Raw genomic sequence first — 7,954 nt, forward strand, 5'->3', positions numbered from 1 at the left:
TTAGTTAATGATTAATTAATGACTAGTTAATGATTAGTTAATGATTAGTTAATGATTAGTTAATGATTAATTAATGATTAATTAATGATTTTATATAAGTGGTAAATATGTTGAATGTTTAAACCCCAAGAATCAAGGCTTGGTTTCTAGCAAGCTCTCCCTGGATCCAGTTCTCCTGTTTCACTGTTCTGGGCGAAGTTTCCTGGATTCTGAGGTCCCCTACAGACCACATTCTCCAAAACCAGCTTGACCTGGGAGACCCCACAAGGGCTGAAGGCCACAGCTCTCGAGGTCATGGTGGTACCAAAACCACCAGATTAAGGCGATCCATCTACACTCCATCCCTCGTCTATTGTCATGAGGTAACCAGAAGAACAAGCTTCTCCTGTTTGATGAACTCGGCCTTGAAGAAGGTGAGGAGCTCCATCTAACGTGCAGCTCCGAGTCAGTCGAGGTGGTTGGGCGTCAGATTAGGACGCCTCCAGGAGCATCCCAGTGGGAAGAGATCCCAGAGCAGCTCTGCAGGGTTTATAAATCCTCTCTGGGCAGGGAAGAGCTGGGGAGGAGCTCTGGAAGGAGGGGGGTCTACGTTTCCACCACGGACCTGTTGATGCTTTTAACCCAGACCATAAAACAAGAAAAGGAAAACAATGGAGTGTTTGGAGTTTCTCTTCCTGTTGAAGGACTTCACACCTAAAGTTATGTTCATGCTAAAAGAGAAAAATTACTGCAGCGCAAGACTTTTCTCTTTTAGCAGCAGCAGCAGGGTGTTCTTATTTTTTTTATCTTCTGTATCGAGGCCTGAATGTGGATCAGGACACTTAATTTTTGAACGAGCTTGAACAGAATCCCATTAATGAATTCAGACCACAGACTGGATTTTATTGGGCATTAAACGGGCTCAGCTACCAGTCCTGCTGCTTCATAAGTCACTGGAATGAGAACGTTATCCGTTTGTGGTTTGTTTGAGTTGGAGCTACAATGTGTTTATGGTTTGCACCAAAAAGAAACCTGAGCTTCAGTCCTCTGGACATGGATCTCATGTTTGTAACGGATCTTACACAAAGCTAAACCCCCTCCTCCAGCCACAGTCGGCGTTAGTGGACGCTGATGAAATTAGAGAATCCAAGTGTATTTTATAATGAAAAACAAAAACACTGATGTGCATTTGATGTCGCAATTACAGGAGGAGGAGGGGTCCTAATGAAGATAATTTGAGTTTTAATTCTGAACCCACTAGTGACTGGCAGAGTCTATCAATTAGAGCATTAAAGCAGCCCCAGCTGCGGCAGACGCCTCCCAAATCGTCGTCTAAACTGCCGTCGCCTCGTCTCCCATCGCTCACTGGTGTAATTGCAGCTTAACCAGTTCATCATAATCACACAACGGTTTCCTTTCCCAGCAGGGAGCAGTGGGTTTTCCACATCCAGAGGGTCTGCAAATAGAGACGGGATCTACTGCGGTCTGAAAGATAAAACCAGACGCAGCTTTATGACGTAATAATCTGAGTTTAGAAATGATGAATAATTCAGTTTTTCACCCAAAAAATAAATAATAATAATGTTCTGCAAATAGGGATGATGATCTTTACAAACAGAAACGTTCGTTTTGTGCAGGTGGGCTGAAAACAAACGGTAAACGTTGGACGACGCGCTAAAATAAAGAATCGACCCTTTATCGGCCGATTTAGATTTGATTAGGCTCGACAGCTCAGCCCCGAGACGAGCGAGCCCTATGAGGTACTTTATAACTCTGGAACTGTAAAACTGCTCAGTACTTTAGTATTTTTATACAATTTACATTTTGAGTTGGCCTTTTTTACTTTGAGCTGGGTTTTGATACTTTGAACTAGGCTTTTAACACCTAGCCTTTAGATACTTTAGCTTATCTTTTTATGCTTTTAGCTAGCCTTTTGATACTTTAGCTAGCATTTTGAAACATTTAGCTTGCCTTTTGATACTTTTAGCTAGGCTTTTAACACCTGTAGCTAGCCTTTAAATATCTTTAGCTAGACTTTTGATACTTTTAGCTCACCATTTAGCTAGGCTTTAACACTTTTAGCTAGCCTTTAGATACTTTTGGCTAGGCTTTTGATACTTTTAGCTAAGCTTTTAACACCTGTAGCTAGCCTTTAAATATCTTTAGCTTGCCTTTAGATACTTTTAGCTAGCATTTTGAAACATTTAGATTGCCTTTTGATACTTTTAGCTCACCTTTTAGCTAGGCTTTTAACACTTTTAGCTAGCCTTTAATACTTTTAGCTAAGCTTTTAAGACCTGTAGTTAGTCTTTAAATACCTTTAGCTTGCCTTTTGATACTTTTAGCTAAGCTTTTAACACCTGTAGCTAGCTTTTAAATATATTTAGCTAGCCTTTAGATACTTTTAGCTTGCCTTTTGATACTTTTAGCTAAGTTTTTAACACATGTAGCTAGCCTTTAAATATCTTTAGCTAGCCTTTAATACTTTTAGCTAGGCTTTTGATACTTTTAGCTAGGCTTTTGATTGTATTAGCTTAACTTCTGATGGTTTTAGCTGGCCTTTTGAAACTTAGCTGTTATTGTTTTTTTGCATTCAACTAAACTTTATCTTTAGCAACCAACCATTTTGCTACTTTTAGCGTCTAGTTAGATTTTTTTTGTTGTTGCTACTTTTAGCTTAAAGCCAGGATTTTACTCCTCTTAGCTTTAAAAACTCAGTTTCGGCTTCTTCTGCTAACCGCTCAGCGTTCACTCTGTAGTTTCACATTAAGTGAAACTCCTTTAGTTGCGTTTGTCTTACTGTCTCATCAAGAGTGCTGTCAGGGAGTGACAGTCAGGTGTGTTGTTACCATGGTGATCCACACGAGCCACCGCAGGTTGAACACTTGTTTTGATCTTTCCACGTCTTACACAGTAATATAAAATATAAATATAGCCTCTGGATCTTGTCTCATTAGGAAAATCCGTCCTCAGGTTTTCTTGTTCAAAGAGCGAGCTCAGATTTAAAGTTGGAACAAATGGAGTGTTTTCTGCATCTCAGCTGCATGATCAGCCTTTCCGTCTCCAGCTGCAGACAGGAAGACAGACGTGACGGGAGCGTGCGCGCTCTTTGTTCAACAGCTGCTGAAGTGTGAAACGAAGCTCATTCGGCTGTTTCCGCCTCTTGATGTGAGCATCGAGCATGCTTCAAAAGCTTCTGTTCGGCTGAAACTGGAAATAAAGATAAAATGCGTTTCCTGTGCGCACTCGGCAGCGACCTGTTGTTTCTGTTGAACAGACACGTTAAACTGTCCACAGTCACCTCTTCTGGGAGGACTCCAAGGTGTTCCCAGGCCAGCCGAGAGACGTAGACTCTCCAGTGTGTCCTTGGTCTTTCAGAGTTCTCTTCCCAGTTGGACGTACCCGTAAAACCTCTCGAGGGAGGTGTCCATGGAGCATCCTTAACAAATGGACGCATCGGGAAATTAAAAGTAAAACACGCAGCCTTGTCGGAGTCGGACTCCCACCCTAAAGTGGTCAGACTTACTGCTGGCGATACGAATCAAACTCTTCGGCTCCCAGTCCCGTACAGCGAACGCCCCACAGGGTCCTCGGGTGTCATGGTCTAAAGCCTCACCCAAGTCTACAAAACATGTGGACTGGTTGGGAAAACTCCCACGTTCTCTCAAGGACTCTAGTGAGGGTAAAGCATCGGTCCAATGTTCAGCAACAAAACGACAACAGTTGGAACAAAACATTGGTGGACATTTAGCTTTTTAAAAATATATTTAATTTTTAAACTAAACTTTTGGTCTTATTTGGCATGTGTGCAGCGTAACCCCTTTACAAAATGCTACGTAGACATGTAGAAGATGAAAAAAGACATGTAAGCTTTAAAAAAAAAAAAAAAACCTCCAGCAGATGAACAGAATCTGAAAGTCATTCGACAGAAAAAAACCATAAAACTTCAGAACCAGGTCCTGAGCGAGGAACGATCAGCTGATCATCTTTCAACAAAACCAACAGCTCAAGAAGCTTCACTTTGAAGAGTTTGTTATATTTTGTACTTCCTGCTGTCTGGTAGTAAAAAGATTCCTAAATATAAAATCCATACCTCCTTTTAGTCGGTACAGCGCATCGTTCCTGAAGTTTAGCTGCTTTTTTAAGCTCAGAGTTCGGTTTGACAAACAAAAAAAGGCTCAAATGAAAACAGAGCTGTCATAAATAAATAACCTTCAAAAACCCTTAAAGTTGTTGAGACCACTTTAAAGAATACAAAGTCTGACGAGGGAAATTGAAACGAACGGAGCAAATGTTGAAGGAACGCGTGTCGTCTGTTTTAAACGAAGGTCTTCCACAATCGTCGGGCACTCATAGTAGAAATTGGGAATGACTCACAGCTACTACCACACGTTATTTTTGCGCAATTTGTGCCAAATTACCAAAGTTATAGCCTTTCTTTTGTTGGCTACAGCTGATTAGTTGTTGCCGCAATTTTGAAAATTGTGGTTCATGAGATTTTGCTAACACTGGCTGAGTTATAAAGGAGACGGTGTCTGTCAAATGTGATTGGACCAAATGGATCATTGTGGTTACGGTCGGTCATTAAAAAACGACAATCTTCAAATTGTTTTCAGCGTTTCTTCAAGCACGAACACGTAGACCGTCCAAACGCAGCAGCGTGTAATAAAACGTGATCGCACACCCGACCTCCTCGTCCAGCACCGTCCGGCCGACCCGCGAAGCTCAGTCGGAGACGCTCTTCTTGCGTCCAAAAAGTTTCCAGGAGAACAGATGAAGAAAGAAGTCGGGAGGCTGGATCAGCTGGCCTGTGATCTCCTGCACGAGCCAAGCTGTCTGATTGGCTGCGGGGCTGGAGGGCCATCTTGCCTCCCTGGCAGGAACGTGGCTCAAGCAGTTTGTTTCGGGGAGGTGTGTGTGTATTTGTGTTCGGGTGTGTGTGTGTATGGAGCAAGAAGGGGAAGTGTGGGGTGTCGATGTGTGGACGTTTGACTGGGAACTGGGAAGATGAGGATGAAGGGGATGGTTTTGTAGCATATGTGAGTAGATGCACGAACAGGTTCCTCGAGGTTTAAAATGACTCAAGTGCTTGTAACGCTCAGCGTTGCCGTCTTAATGCAAAATTTATTATTTACCTGAATTATTTTTAGCAAAATATCTCTTGGAGCTGTGACACTCTCAGAAAATGGTTTAAAAAATGTACGTGTATAACTGATTACCCTTTGAATTGACCCCATTCAAGATGGCTGCCACAGCCAACCGTTACAGATATCGGAACCTGGTGTGGTGTTGGCTAACAAATATCCCCAACAAATAATCCATGCGGTAACGGATCAGAAAATTTGGCGGTGTAAGGCAGCAGGAAATACTTTATTCATTTGAGTAACTTGTTAGCATCAACAGCTAATCAGCCAATCACGTCGAAGCTGCTCAATGCATTACGACATCGAGATGTGGGGGAGTCTACATGTTGGAGTTCAAACCAAGCATCCGAACTGGGAAGAAGGAAGATTTAGGTGACTTTAAACTTGGCATGGTTGATGTCAGAGGCCAGAGGAGAGTGGGCAGACAGGTGATGATAGAACGATGACAGTAGTTCAGGTCACCAGTCTCTCCTACCAAGGTCTAAAGAATGTCCTCTCTGAACACCCCCAATCTCAAAGCAGATGGGCTGCAGCAGCAGAAGACCACAGCAGGTGCCACTTCCTGTCAACTAAGAACAGGAAACTGAGGCTACACACTCACCAACAATGAACCATAAGAGACTGGGGAAACGCTGTCTGGTCTGATGGGGCTCTGTGAACCCTACTGGTGGTCATGGGTGAAGCTCCACATAGATCGGGGCTACTGTATTTAACTAAACTGCTCAGGGGGGACACAGTTTCTGAAAGCCAGCAGCTCCGGGGCCGGACATCCATACATTAAAGTCATTATGTAAATAAACCAAGTTTTTTAATGATCTATTACATTTTAAATGTGTTTATCTTATTGCATTGAATCATAAATGCAATAAACAAAACCCAGACCCCCCACTGTTTAAAAAAAAAATTATTTACTATATTAAGTCATTGGTGGGCCAGATTGAAGTCACGTGCCACTTCATAAGCTTCATAAATATAGTTTTCTCTTCGGATCGAGGGTGAAGTTCTGCCTCAAGTGGGGGAGTCCAAGTACCTCGGGGTTTTGTTCACAAGTGAGGGAAGAATGGAGCATGAGATTGACAGATGGATTGGTGTAGTACTGCGGGCTCTGTGCCGGTCCGTTGTGGTGAAAAGGGAGCTGAGCTCTAAGACAAAGCTCTCTGTTTACTGGTCGGCCTACGTTCCTACCCTCACCTATGGTCATGAGCTCTGGGTATTAACTGAAAGAATGAGATCGTGGATACAGGAGGTGGAAATGAGTTTCCTCTGCAGGGTAGCTGAACTCTCCCTTAGAGATAGGCTGAGAAGTTCAGTTATCAGGAGAGACTCTGAGTAGAACTGCTGCTCCTCCACATCAAAAGGAGCCAGCTGAGGTGGTTCATGTATCTGGTAAGGATGCTTTCTGGGCACCTCCTTAGGGAGGTGCTTTGGGCATGTCCGACTGGGAGGAGACCCCGAGGAAGACACTGGAGAGACGTCTCTCGGTTGGCTTGGGAATGCCTTGGTGTCCTCCCAGAAGAGCTGGAAGAGGTGGCTGTGGAGAATGTCTGGACCTCCCTGCTCAAGATGCTGCCTCCAGGACCCGACTTCGGAATAAGCAGAAGATGATTGATGGATGGATGGATGGATGGATGCATGGATGGATGGATATATAGTTTTCCTTGTGCAGGTCTCGTCAGATCCAGTGTCCTAGCCCCGCCCAGTATGCTGACAGTCCAATCAAACAATGTAACAATGCTGATGTCTAATGTTTGCTAGAAGGCCTCGGTGTCTCCAACTCAACATCTGATTGGCCAAAGCAACAGTTTCATTGACATGTATTTGAAGCTGCAGGTGCCTGCACTGTTGGTTCTGAAGACCTGGAGGCAGATTTCTTTGACCCTAGCAGCAGATGATGCTCGAAATTTGATTGGATAACAGCTCCGTATAAACACGTGCTACTGCAAGCTGCCCAACCAGGAGAAAAGCTATGAGATGAAGAGAACAAGCAATGCAGGTTAACTAAATACATAAGTCATAGAATAAAATACATTAAGACGTAAGATAGTGATTCTGGGAGTGTTTAGGAAGCAGAGGTCTTGCTGGTCCTGACGGCCCACCACTGATGGACTCCACCATCAACATTTCTGCTCGGTGTTTTATCTTCGCTGGCTTTTTTTGGGTCGTCACCTCTCTGATGATGCGGTTTTATTTTTTTAAAGCAACGTTTTAAGGAGGTTCAGATCATAAACACACGGGCTCGTTGTCCACAAAAGAACATCTTTTAAAAAAAAGAAGACTGCTTACAATAGATGCACGCATTATGACATCATCCCGTGTGTTGCTGTGACACTCGTGGCCTTCTGAAGCCCAGACACCCCCTGAGGAGACCGAACAGACCTGTCACCTTGATCAGTGTGTCCCAGTGAGACTGCGAAACACACACACACACACACACACTTTTCTATCTAAAATATACATTACTCTGGGTCCAGGACATTTAACACCCCCGTTCCACTGATTTGAGCTCCTTTTGTTTGAGCATTCCTCTGAGGTTCTGTCCAAACTCAAGTAGATGAGAAATGTCGTACTGCAAAGATTTACCTTATATGTGTACTTGTGTTTACTACGTATATCTGACAAAATCCAAACGTAGAAAAGGCCTAAAGCGTACGATTTACTCCTGTGATGACAGACACTTTATTTCCCTCTGCCCATAAACGACCAGAGATGAGGAAACGAGCGGGATTTAGAACGTTACTGAAGCTCCAGCCTAAAGAAATATAATATAACTATGTTGTTCTGCTCCTGCCTCCACATCACAGGTAAATATTTAGTTTAATTTACAGTTATGA

The sequence above is a fragment of the Nematolebias whitei genome, chromosome 8 (genome assembly GCF_014905685.2).
Source record: "Nematolebias whitei isolate Nwh7 chromosome 8, NemWhi1, whole genome shotgun sequence".
In the NCBI taxonomy this organism is placed as follows: domain Eukaryota; kingdom Metazoa; phylum Chordata; class Actinopteri; order Cyprinodontiformes; family Rivulidae; genus Nematolebias; species Nematolebias whitei.